Raw genomic sequence first — 14,416 nt, forward strand, 5'->3', positions numbered from 1 at the left:
TTTTAAGTCCTACGCATCGCCATAGCCCTCCGGGGTCCACCCTCAGAGAACAACTCGACCGACAGGTAGCAGACTATCTCGCCTTAACTGCAGATATCGACACTCTGAGGAGCGATGAACCCCTTGACTACTGGGTGTGCAGGCTTGACCTGTGGCCTGAGCTATCCCAATTTGCGATAGAACTTCTGGCTTGCCCCGCTTCAAGTGTCCTGTCAGAAAGGACCTTCAGTGCAGCAGGAGGTATTGTCACTGAGAAGAGAAGTCGCCTAAGTCAAAAAAGTCTAGATTACCTCACCTTTATTAAGATGAATGAGGCATGGATCCCGAGGGGACTGACAGTGGGCAGTATACAGTCGACTAAAAAAGGCCTGATGAGATGAGCTGCCTTGGGCTAAAAATGGTCCACACGTATTTTATCTCTGAATGCCGGATGACTTGCATGACTTATCTACCACCAACTAGGTTTCAAGCCCCAATGTTTGAGGGCACTTTCTACAACAATACCTAATTTTTCAGGCATGCGTACATGCCTAATTTTTCTGGCCTCTGGTGCTGCACTGTGGCTGCAAGAACAAAACAAACAAAAAAGGCACATACATGTGTCAATTCTCCTTCGTGATTGTTACCTTGTTGTGGTAAAGGGGCTTGCGTATCACAATTAGAGTTGAGCGAACACCTGGATGTTCGGGTTCGAGAAGTTCGGCCGAACATCCCGGAAATGTTCGGGTTCGGGATCCGAACCCGATCCGAACTTCGTCCCGAACCCGAACCCCATTGAAGTCAATGGGGACCCGAACTTTTCGGCACTAAAAAGGCTGTAAAACAGCCCAGGAAAGAGCTAGAGGGCTGCAAAAGGCAGCAACATGTAGGTAAATCCCCTGCAAACAAATGTGGATAGGGAAATGAATTAAAATAAAAATTAAATAAATAAAAATTAACCAAAATCAATTGGAGAGAGGTTCCATAGCAGAGAATCTGGCTTCCCGTCACCCACCACTGGAACAGTCCATTCTCAGATATTTAGGCCCCGGCACCCAGGCAGAGGAGAGAGGTCCCGTAACAGAGAATCTGTCTTCATGTCAGCAGAGAATTAGTCTGCATGTCATAGCAGAGAATGAGGCTTCACGTCAGCCACCACTGCAACAGTCCATTGGCATATATTTAGGCCCAGCACCCAGGCAGAGGAGGGAGGTCCCGTAACAGAGAATCTGTCTTCATGTCAGCAGAGAATTAGTCTGCATGTCATAGCAGAGAATCAGGCTTCACGTCAGCCACCACTGCAACAGTCCATTGGCATATATTTAGGCCCAGCACACACACAGGCAGAGGAGAGAGGTCCCGTAACAGAGAATCTGGCTTCATGTCAGCAGAGAATCAGTCTGCATGTCATAGCAGAGAATGAGGCTTCACGTCAGCCACCACTGCAACAGTCCATTGGCATATATTTAGGCCCAGCACACACACAGGCAGAGGAGAGAGGTCCCGTAACAGAGAATCTGGCTTCATGTCAGCAGAGAATCAGTCTGCATGTCATAGCAGAGAATGAGGCTTCACGTCAGCCACCACTGCAACAGTCCATTGGCATATATTTAGGCCCAGCACCCAGGCAGAGGAGGGAGGTCCCGTAACAGAGAATCTGTCTTCATGTCAGCAGAGAATTAGTCTGCATGTCATAGCAGAGAATGAGGCTTCACGTCAGCCACCACTGCAACAGTCCATTGGCATATATTTAGGCCCAGCACACACACAGGCAGAGGAGAGAGGTCCCGTAACAGAGAATCTGGCTTCATGTCAGCAGAGAATCAGTCTGCATGTCATAGCAGAGAATGAGGCTTCACGTCAGCCACCACTGCAACAGTCCATTGGCATATATTTAGGCCCAGCACACACACAGGCAGAGGAGAGAGGTCCCGTAACAGAGAATCTGGCTTCATGTCAGCAGAGAATCAGTCTGCATGTCATAGCAGAGAATGAGGCTTCACGTCAGCCACCACTGCAACAGTCCATTGGCATATATTTAGGCCCAGCACCCAGGCAGAGGAGGGAGGTCCCGTAACAGAGAATCTGTCTTCATGTCAGCAGAGAATTAGTCTGCATGTCATAGCAGAGAATGAGGCTTCACGTCAGCCACCACTGCAACAGTCCATTGGCATATATTTAGGCCCAGCACCCAGGCAGAGGAGGGAGGTCCCGTAACAGAGAATCTGTCTTCATGTCAGCAGAGAATTAGTCTGCATGTCATAGCAGAGAATGAGGCTTCACGTCAGCCACCACTGGAACAGTCCATTCTCAGATATTTAGGCCCCGGCACCCAGGCAGAGGAGAGAGGTCCCGTAACAGAGAATCTGTCTTCATGTCAGCAGAGAATTAGTCTGCATGTCATAGCAGAGAATGAGGCTTCACGTCAGCCACCACTGCAACAGTCCATTGGCATATATTTAGGCCCAGCACCCAGGCAGAGGAGAGAGGTCCCGTAACAGACAATCTGGCTTCATGTCAGCAGAGAATCAGTCTGCATGTCATAGCAGAGAATCAGGCTTCACGTCACCCACCACTGCAACAGTCCATTGTCATAAATTTAGGCCCAGCACTAGTGTTGAGCGGCATGTCCCATATTCGAATTCGCGAAATTTTGTGAATATTCGAAAGAATATTCGTAAAATATTCGCGATTATTCAAATTCGTTATTATTTCGCATATGCGATAATTCGAATTATCGCATAATACATATGCTATGCAAAATTCACATGTGCGCTAATGAAATCGCCTTACGAAGATTCGCAACTCAATTCAATCACTAATGTATGAATGCAATGCCCTTTGCCTCTGTTCTGGGACAAGTGTAGATATTCGCATGTGCGCTAATAAAATCGCCTTACGAAGATTCGCACCTCAATCACTTTCTAGGGAATGTGAGACTTTTGGGAATCAATCGAGATACAGTGGGGGGTGATGACAGTAGTTGACAGAGTACAGATCAATGTAATCTGTAAGGTGGAAAGTAAAATAAAAAATACGAATATTCGTAAATCGAATTTTACGAAGTTCTACGTATTCGCGAATATGGTGCTATACTATATGAATGCACAGGCCTTTGCCTCTCTGTTCTGGGGACAAGTGTAGATATTTGCATTTGCGTTAATAAAATCGCCTTACGAAGATTCGCAGCTCAATTCAATCACTAATGTATGAATGCAAAGCCCTTTGCCTCTGTTCTGGGACAAGTGTAGATATTCGCATGTGCGCTAATAAAATCGCCTTACGAAGATTCGCAACTCAATTCACTAATGTATGAATGCAAAGCCCTTTGCCTCTGTTCTGGGACGTGCCGATATTCGCATGTGCGCTAATAAAATCGCCTTACGAAGATTCGCGCCTCAATCACTTTCTAGGCAATGTGAGTAAGATCTGAGCTGTTGGACCTTTGGGAAACAATCAATTATATGTGTACTGTAATTTTGTGGGGGGGGGGGGGGAAACAAAAAACGAATATTCGTTTTTACGAATATATAGCACTATATTCGAAATATTCGCGAAATCGCGAAGTTGCGATATTCGCGAAAAAATTTGCTTTTCGAATATTCGCGCTCAACACTACCCAGCACCCAGGCAGAGGAGAGAGGTCCCGTAACAGAGAATCTGGCTTCATGTCAGCAGAGAATCAGTCTTCATATCATAGCAGAGAATCAGGCTTCACGTCACCCACCACTGTAAGAGTCAATTTTCATAAATTTAGGCCCAGAACCCAGGCAGAGGAGAAAGGTCCCGTAACAGACAATCTGGCTTCATGTCAGCAGAGAATCAGTCTTCATATCATAGCAGAGAATCAGGCTTCACGTCACCCACCACTGCAACAGTCAATTGTCATAAATTTAGGCCCAGCACCCAGGCAGAGGAGAGAGCTCCCGTAACAGAGGATCTGGCTTCATGTCAGCAGAGAATCAGTCTGCATGTCATAGCAGAGAATGAGGCTTCACGTCACCCACCACTGCAACAGTCCATTGGCATATATTTAGGCCTAGCACACAGGCAGAGCAGAGAGGTCCCGTAACAGACAATCTGGCTTCATGACAGCAGAGAATTAGTCTGCATGTCATAGCAGAGAATGAGGCTTCACGTCAGCCACCACTGCAACAGTCCATTGGCATATATTTAGGCCCAGCACCCAGGCAGAGGAGAGAGGTCCCGTAACAGACAATCTGGCTTCATGACAGCAGAGAATTAGTCTGCATGTCATAGCAGAGAATGAGGCTTCACGTCAGCCACCACTGCAACAGTCCATTGTCATAAATTTAGGCCCAGCACCCAGGCAGAGGAGAGAGGTCCCGTAACAGACAATCTGGCTTCATGTCAGCAGAGAATTAGTCTGCATGTCATAGCAGAGAATGAGGCTTCACGTCAGCCACCACTGCAACAGTCCATTGGCATATATTTAGGCCTAGCACACAGGCAGAGCAGAGAGGTCCCGTAACAGACAATCTGGCTTCATGACAGCAGAGAATCAGTCTGCATGTCATAGCAGAGAATCAGGCTTCACGTCAGCCACCACTGCAACAGTCCATTGTCATAAATTTAGGCCCAGCACCCAGGCAGAGGAGAGAGGTCCCGTAACAGACAATCTGGCTTCATGTCAGCAGAGAATCAGTCTTCATATCATAGCAGAGAATCAGGCTTCACGTCACCCACCACTGTAAGAGTCAATTTTCATAAATTTAGGCCCAGAACCCAGGCAGAGGAGAAAGGTCCCGTAACAGACAATCTGGCTTCATGTCAGCAGAGAATCAGTCTTCATATCATAGCAGAGAATCAGGCTTCACGTCACCCACCACTGCAACAGTCAATTTTCATAAATTTAGGCCCAGAACCCAGGCAGAGGAGAAAGGTCCCGTAACAGACAATCTGGCTTCATGTCAGCAGAGAATCAGTCTTCATATCATAGCAGAGAATCAGGCTTCACGTCACCCACCACTGCAACAGTCAATTGTCATAAATTTAGGCCCAGCACCCAGGCAGAGGAGAGAGCTCCCGTAACAGAGGATCTGGCTTCATGTCAGCAGAGAATCAGTCTGCATGTCATAGCAGAGAATGAGGCTTCACGTCACCCACCACTGCAACAGTCCATTGGCATATATTTAGGCCTAGCACACAGGCAGAGGAGAGGTTCATTCAACTTTGGGTAGCCTCGCAATATAATGGTAAAATGAAAATAAAAATAGGATTGAATGAGGAAGTGCCCTGGAGTCCAATAATATATGGTTATGGGGAGGTAGTTAATGTCTAATCTGGACAAGGGACGGACAGGTCCTGTGGGATCCATGCCTGGTTCATTTTTATGAACGTCAGCTTGTCCACATTGGCTGTAGACAGGCGGCTGCGTTTGTCTGTAATGACGCCCCCTGCCGTGCTGAATACACGTTCAGACAAAACGCTGGCCGCCGGGCAGGCCAGCACCTCCAAGGCATAAAAGGCTAGCTCTGGCCACGTGGACAATTTAGAGACCCAGAAGTTGAATGGGGCCGAACCATCAGTCAGTACGTGGAGGGGTGTGCACACGTACTGTTCCACCATGTTAGTGAAATGTTGCCTCCTGCTAACACGTTGCGTATCAGGTGGTGGTGCAGTTAGCTGTGGCGTGTTGACAAAAGTTTTCCACATCTCTGCCATGCTAACCCTGCCCTCAGAGGAGCTGGCCGTGACACAGCTGCCTTGGCGACCTCTTGCTCCTCCTCTGCCTTGGCCTTGGGCTTCCACTTGTTCCCCTGTGACATTTGGGAATGCTCTCAGTAGCGTGTCTACCAACGTGCGCTTGTACTCGCGCATCTTCCTATCACGCTCCAGTGCAGGAAGTAAGGTGGGCACATTGTCTTTGTAGCGTGGATCCAGCAGGGTGGCAACCCAGTAGTCCGCACAGGTTAAAATGTGGGCAACTCTGCTGTCGTTGCGCAGGCACTGCAGCATGTAGTCGCTCATGTGTGCCAGGCTGCCCAGGGATAAGGACAAGCTGTCCTCTGTGGGAGGCGTATCGTCATCGTCCTGCCTTTCCCCCCAGCCACGCACCAGTGATGGACCCGAGCTGCGTTGGGTGCCACCCCGCTGTGACCATGCTTCATCCTCATCCTCCTCCACCTCCTCCTCATCCTCGTCCTCCTCGTCCTCCAGTAGTGGGCCCTGGCTGGCCACATTTGTACCTGGCCTCTGCTGTTGCCAAAAACCTCCCTCTGAGTCACTTCGAAGAGACTGGCCTGAAAGTGCTAAAAATGACCCCTCTTCCTCCTCCTCCTCCTCCTCCTCCTGGGCCACCTCCTCTTCCATCATCGCCCTAAGTGTTTTCTCAAGGAGACATAGAAGTGGTATTGTAACGCTGATAACGGTGTCATCGCCACTGGCCATGTTGGTGGAGTACTCGAAACAGCGCAACAGGGCACACAGGTCTCGCATGGAGGCCCAGTCATTGGTGGTGAAGTGGTGCTGTTCTGTAGTGCGACTGACCCGTGCGTGCTGCAGCTGAAACTCCACTATGGCCTGCTGCTGCTCGCACAGTCTGTCCAGCATGTGCAAGGTGGAGTTCCACCTGGTGGGCACGTCGCATATGAGGCGGTGAGCGGGAAGGCCGAAGTTACGCTGTAGCGCAGACAGGCGAGCAGCAGCAGGATGTGAACGCCGGAAGCGCGAACAGACGGCCCGCACTTTATGCAGCAGCTCTGACATGTCGGGGTAGTTGTGAATGAACTTCTGCACCACCAAATTCAGCACATGCGCCAAGCAAGGGATGTGCGTCAAATTGGCTAGTCCCAGAGCTGCAACGAGATTTCGCCCATTATCACACACCACCAGGCCGGGCTTGAGGCTCACCGGCAGCAACCACTCGTCGGTCTGTTGTTCTATACCCCGCCACAACTCCTGTGCGGTGTGGGGCCTGTCCCCCAAACATATGAGTTTCAGAATGGCCTGCTGACGTTTACCCCGGGCTGTGCTGAAGTTGGTGGTGAAGGTGTGTGGCTGACTGGATGAGCAGGTGGAAGAAGAGGAGGAGGAAGCCGAGAAGGAGGAGGTGGCAACAGGAGGCAAAGAATGTTGCCCTGCGATCCTTGGCGGCGGAAGGACGTGCGCCAAACAGCTCTCCGCCTGGGGCCCAGCTGCCACTACATTTACCCAGTGTGCAGTTAGGGAGATATAGCGTCCCTGGCCGTGCTTACTGGTCCACGTATCTGTGGTTAGGTGGACCTTGCTACAGATGGCGTTGCGCAGTGCACACTTGATTTTATGGGATACTTGGTTGTGCAGGGAAGGCACGGCTCTCTTGGAGAAGTAGTGCCGGCTGGGAACAACATACTGTGGGACAGCAAGCGACATGAGCTGTTTGAAGCTGTCTGTGTCCACCAGCCTAAATGACAGCATTTCATAGGCCAGTAGTTTAGAAATGCTGGCATTCAGGGCCAGGGATCGAGGGTGGCTAGGTGGGAATTTACGCTTTCTATCAAATGTTTGTGAGATGGAGAGCTGAACGCTGGCGTGTGACATGGTTGAGACGCTTGGTGACGGAGGTGGTGGTGGTGGTGGTGTTGGTGGTACATCCCCTGTTTGCTGGGCGGCAGGTGCCAACGTTCCTCCAGAGGCGGAGGAAGAGGCCGAGGCGGCAGCAGCAGAATAGGCCGAGGCGGCAGCAGCAGAAGAGGTAGCAGGGGGAGCCTGAGTGACTTCCTTGGTTTTAAGGTGTTTACTCCACTGCAGTTCATGCTTTGCATGCAGGTGCCTGGTCATGCAGGTTGTGCTCAGGTTCAGAACGTTAATGCCTCGCTTCAGGCTCTGATGGCACAGCGTGCAAACCACTCGGGTCTTGTCGTCAGCACATTGTTTGAAGAAGTGCCATGCCAGGGAACTCCTTGAAGCTGCCTTTGGGGTGCTCGGTCCCAGATGGCGGCGGTCAGTAGCAGGCGGAGTCTCTTGGCGGCGGGTGTTCTGCTTTTGCCCACTGCTCCCTCTTTTGCTACGCTGTTGGCTCGGTCTCACCACTGCCTCTTCCTCCGAACTGTGAAAGTCAGTGGCACGACCTTCATTCCATGTGGGGTCTAGGACCTCATCGTCCCCTGCATCGTCTTCCACCCAGTCTTGATCCCTGACCTCCTGTTCAGTCTGCACACTGCAGAAAGACGCAGCAGTTGGCACCTGTGTTTCGTCATCATCAGAGACATGCTGAGGTGGTATTCCCATGTCCTCATCATCAGGAAACATAAGTGGTTGTGCGTCAGTGCATTCTATGTCTTTCACCGCTGGGGAAGGGCTAGGTGGATGCCCTTGGGAAACCCTGCCAGCGGAGTCTTCAAACAGCATAAGAGACTGCTGCATAACTTGAGGCTGAGACAGTTTCCCTGGTATGCATGGGGGTGATGTGACAGACTGATGGGGTTGGTTTTCAGGCGCCATCTGTGCGCTTTCTGCAGAAGACTGGGTGGGAGATAATGTGAACGTGCTGGATCCACTGTCGGCCACCCAATTGACTAATGCCTGTACCTGCTCAGGCCTTACCATCCTTAGAACGGCATTGGGCCCCACCATATATCGCTGTAAATTCTGGCGGCTACTGGGACCTGAGGTAGTTGGTACACTAGGACGTGTGGATGTGGCAGAACGGCCACGTCCTCTCCCAGCACCAGAGGGTCCACTAACACCACCACGACCATGTCCACGTCCGCGTCCCTTACTAGATGTTTTTCTCATTGTTATGGTTCACCACAACAACAAATATATTATTTGGCCCAATGTATTGTATTCAAATTCAGCGGGATATAAATTTGAGGCCTAGTATTTAGGCGCTGGGTGACCGGTATGGATTTAGTGACAGAATTAGACTTGGAAATGCACAGAAGCGTGTGTGTGTGAAGTTATTCTGAATGACCCAATGTGCACCTTGAATATTATATACCCTTTTAGGGATAGATTTCAAATAGCTCTGATATAGCAGAAACCACTAAATTATGAAATTGCTAAATTGGGAATTGTACTTCAACCCAGAACAAAAAATGTGCTTTGACGGACACTAAATATCTTGCCCAGCAACAACAGTACAGCGGTGGGTAACGAGAGATTTAGAGGGAATTAAATTTGAGGCCTAGTATTTAGGCGCTGGGTCACCGGTATGGATTTAGTGACAGAATTAGACTTGGAAATACACAGTAGCGGGTGTGTGTGAAGTTATTCTGAATGACCCTATGTGCACCTTCAATATTATATACCCTTTTAGGGATAGATTTCAAATAGCTCTGATATAGCAGAAACCACTAAATTATGAAATTGCTAAATTGGGAATTGTACTTCAACCCAGAACAAAAAATGTGCTTTGACGGACACTAAATATCTTGCCCAGCAACAACAGTACAGCGGTGGGTAACGAGAGATTTAGAGGGAATTAAATTTGAGGCCTAGTATTTAGGCGCTGGGTCACCGGTATGGATTTAGTGACAGAATTAGACTTGGAAATGCACAGAAGCGTGTGTGTGAAGTTATTCTGAATGACCCTATGTGCACCTTCAATATTATATACCCTTTTTGGGATAGATTTCAAATAGCTCTGATATAGCAGGAACCACTAAATTATGAAATTGCTAAATTGGGAATTGTACTTCAACCCAGAACAAAAAATGTGCCTTGACGGGCACTAAATAACTTTCCCAGCTACAACAGGACAACGGTAACGAGAGATTTAGAGGGATTTAAATTTGAGGCCTAGTATTTAGGCGCTGGGTGACAGGTATGGGTTTAGTGACAGAATTAGACTTGGAAATACACAGTAGCGGGTGTGTGTGAAGTTATTCTGAATGACCCTATGTGCACCTTCAATATTATATACCCTTTTAGGGATAGATTTCAAATAGCTCTGATATAGCAGAAACCACTAAATTATGAAATTGCTAAATTGGGAATTGTACTTCAACCCAGAACAAAAAATGTGCTTTGACGGACACTAAATATCTTGCCCAGCAACAACAGTACAGCGGTGGGTAACGAGAGATTTAGAGGGAATTAAATTTGAGGCCTAGTATTTAGGCGCTGGGTCACCGGTATGGATTTAGTGACAGAATTAGACTTGGAAATACACAGTAGCGGGTGTGTGTGAAGTTATTCTGAATGACCCTATGTGCACCTTCAATATTATATACCCTTTTTGGGATAGATTTCAAATAGCTCTGATATAGCAGGAACCACTAAATTATGAAATTGCTAAATTGGGAATTGTACTTCAACCCAGAACAAAAAATGTGCTTTGACGGGCACTAAATAACTTTCCCAGCTACAACAGGACAACGGTAACGAGAGATTTAGAGGGATTTAAATTTGAGGCCTAGTATTTAGGCGCTGGGTGACAGGTATGGGTTTAGTGACAGAATTAGACTTGGAAATACACAGTAGCGGGTGTGTGTGAAGTTATTCTGAATGACCCTATGTGCACCTTCAATATTATATACCCTTTTTGGGATAGATTTCAAATAGCTCTGATATAGCAGAAACCACTAAATTATGAAATTGCTAAATTGGGAATTGTACTTCAACCCAGAACAAAAAATGTGCTTTGACGGACACTAAATATCTTGCCCAGCAACAACAGTACAGCGGTGGGTAACGAGAGATTTAGAGGGAATTAAATTTGAGGCCTAGTATTTAGGCGCTGGGTCACCGGTATGGATTTAGTGACAGAATTAGACTTGGAAATACACAGTAGCGGGTGTGTGTGAAGTTACTCTGAATGACCCTATGTGCACCTTCAATATTATATACCCTTTTTGGGATAGATTTCAAAGAGCTCTGATATAGCAGGAACCACTAAATTATGAAATTGCTAAATTGGGAATTGTATTTCAACCCAGAACAAGAAATGTGCTTGAACGGACACTAAATAACTCGCCCAGCTACAGCACTAGGGACAGATTTAGCTGGATATAAATTTGAGGCCTAGTATTTAGGCGCTGGGTGACAGGTATGGGTTTAGTGACAGAATTAGACTTGGAAATACACAGTAGCGGGTGTGTGTGAAGTTATTCTGAATGACCCTATGTGCACCTTCAATATTATATACCCTTTTAGGGATAGATTTCAAATAGCTCTGATATAGCAGAAACCACTAAATTATGAAATTGCTAAATTGGGAATTGTACTTCAACCCAGAACAAAAAATGTGCTTTGACGGACACTAAATATCTTGCCCAGCAACAACAGTACAGCGGTGGGTAACGAGAGATTTAGAGGGAATTAAATTTGAGGCCTAGTATTTAGGCGCTGGGTCACCGGTATGGATTTAGTGACAGAATTAGACTTGGAAATACACAGTAGCGGGTGTGTGTGAAGTTACTCTGAATGACCCTATGTGCACCTTCAATATTATATACCCTTTTTGGGATAGATTTCAAAGAGCTCTGATATAGCAGGAACCACTAAATTATGAAATTGCTAAATTGGGAATTGTATTTCAACCCAGAACAAGAAATGTGCTTGAACGGACACTAAATAACTCGCCCAGCTACAGCACTAGGGACAGATTTAGCTGGATATAAATTTGAGGCCTAGTATTTAGGCGCTGGGTGACCGGTATGGATTTAGTGACAGAATTAGACTGGGATATGGCCAAAAAATGAACAGACTATTGCTGGTTAAATGCACTTGGTGTGACAGCTTCACCCTGATGTAGGCTTTAGCCAAAAAACAACCACACCATTGAGGGTTAAATGCACTTGGTGACAGGCGCAGCTTGCCCCTGATTTTGTATATGGCCAAAAAATGAACAGACTATTGCTGGTTAAATGCACTTGGTGTGACAGCTTCACCCTGATGTAGGCTTTAGCCAAAAAACAACCACACCATTGAGGGTTAAATGCACTTGGTGACAGGCGCAGCTTGCCCCTGATTTTGTATATGGCCAAAAAATGAACAGACTATTGCTGGTTAAATGCACTTGGTGTGACAGCTTCACCCTGATGTAGGCTTTAGCCAAAAAACAACCACACCATTGAGGGTTAAATGCACTTGGTGACAGGCGCAGCTTGCCCCTGATTTTGTATATGGCCAAAAAATGAACAGACTATTGCTGGTTAAATGCACTTGGTGTGACAGCTTCACCCTGATGTAGGCTTTAGCCAAAAAACAACCACACCATTGAGGGTTAAATGCACTTGGTCGCAGCTTGTGCTGGCGCACCACAAGACACAAAATGGCCGCCGATCACCCCAGAAAAATGAGACTGACAAACGGTCTGTGCAGCCTAAAAACAGTGAGCAATTGAGGATCAGCAGCTCAATGATCCACAGCTGCAGATCGATCAGTTAATCAAGTCCTTTGGAGGAGTTAATCTGCCTAATCTCGCCCTACTGTCGCAGCCGCAACCTCTCCCTACGCTAATCAGAGCAGAGTGACGGGCGGCGCTATGTGACTCCAGCTTAAATAGAGGCTGGGTCACATGGTGCTCTGGCCAATCACAGCCATGCCAATAGTAGGCATGGCTGTGATGGCCTCTTGGGGCAAGTAGTATGACGCTTGTTGATTGGCTGCTTTGCAGCCTTTCAAAAAGCGCCAAGAAAGCGTCACAAAAGCGCGAAGAAAGCGACGAACACCGAACCCGAACCCGGACTTTTACGAAAATGTCCGGGTTCGGGTCCGTGTCACGGACACCCCAAAATTCGGTACGAACCCGAACTATACAGTTCGAGTTCGCTCATCCCTAATCACAATGAGGCGACCACCTCTATGAGTGTGTTGGCAATGACAATCTTGGCACACCCCAAATGATAAGGTCGTTGCTTCATTGTGAACAGACCAAAAGCGATGGGCTGGATAATTTTGCATAGAAAAAACATTAATTTTCTTTGTGATCATCTAAGGTAATCATTAAAGCCTACTAGGCCAACAATGGCCCCACACTGCAAAATCATTGTTTTCTGGGTCACTTAACTGTCACTGAACTACCTCAGCACAACCATAGGCTTGAGCAGTGCCCCAAATTGGAAGTAGCAGGACCAACCAAGCATCTTTTTCCATCTCCCGGTTCCTAAAATGATAGGGGACGTAACAGAGATTAAACTGATAGGAATAGTACTATTTAACACACTACTCATATCTGATGGCACAGTACATTGCATGGCGCACGTGCAGTGCCCCAAATTGGAAGTAGGAGGACCGACCAAGCATCTTTTTCCATCTCCCGTTCCTAAAATCTATTCCATAGATCGGCCCCTGATAAGGGACGTAACAGGGATGAAACTGATAGGAATAGTACTAGTGGGTAATAAGCAGATGGCTCACTCTGAATTGTCACAGTTGGTGGACAGGTTCAAGAAGACACACCCCTAATTCTGTGCTGTATAAATATGTATTGAATGGAACCGGCACTCAAACAATCGGAATACACCTGGGATTGTTTTAAACTTATAATACTTTTATTAAATAATATACTCTTTGTGCACTTCTTAAATAAAATGTAAAAACATAAAAATGATGTACTGATGCACACATTCAATTCGAGGCTTTCAATAATCAAAGAGGAGTCGCTACTATGCTGCCCTGTAGGTTCGCTATACCATATGTCGCTGCATCCGTATCCCACTTATTTGGTGGGACTAATGAATCGCAGTCCTCTATGGCCGAGCGACCTATTTGTAGGGCTATTTGTGTGGCTCCTTACAAGTTGACAGTTTGAAGCAGATGGCTATGTGAGTAATCACTGCAACAGGTACACAATATAGCTTTCAAGCAACAGTTCGCACTATACAATGCATCAGTCCTCTGACATAGTTCTCTCAAGGCTCCGAGTGTATCACCCAAGCAAAGTCAGTAGTCCGGTGAAATTTTTAAAGTCCCACCTGTGTTAGTATTATTACAGAGATATGGCGTAGCTCCACGTATATTTCTATCAATTGTGTGTTTTACTCACTGCGTCCCGTATGGGCTCACTGTATGCGTCCCATAGTCGGTTGCTGCCGTGGCGTCCCACGCTTCCACCTTTCTCCGGTATGCTTGTATGCTCCCTGCTGACCATCTTGGTTGCCTGATTGAATGGGGCCAACATGTGGAAGACCTGGTGTATCTACCTCCACTCCCCATTGGTGATGTAGGGGAGTGGGTGTGATGGCCCACAAGTGCCTTGGTCCAGAAGGTATTCTTTCACCACCCGTTGCTGCACCCACAACCTCTTCAGCATGTGGAGGGTAGAGTTCCACTGTGTCACGCTGTCCGCAATCAGCCTGTGAGATAGCAGACTGTTGTCCTGCTGCAGTTTGGACAGGGACGCGGTGGTGGTTGGGGAGCGTCGGAAGAGGTTGGCAATCCCACGTACCCTTGGCACGATGTTGCTTAACCTTGGGTATGTGCAGGGCACGTGTGTGTGCCAGCGTGGAGGGCGGCAAGGAGGTTGCTGCCGTTGTCACAGACAACT

The sequence above is a fragment of the Bufo gargarizans genome, chromosome 3 (assembly GCF_014858855.1).
Source record: "Bufo gargarizans isolate SCDJY-AF-19 chromosome 3, ASM1485885v1, whole genome shotgun sequence".
In the NCBI taxonomy this organism is placed as follows: Eukaryota; Metazoa; Chordata; class Amphibia; order Anura; family Bufonidae; genus Bufo; species Bufo gargarizans.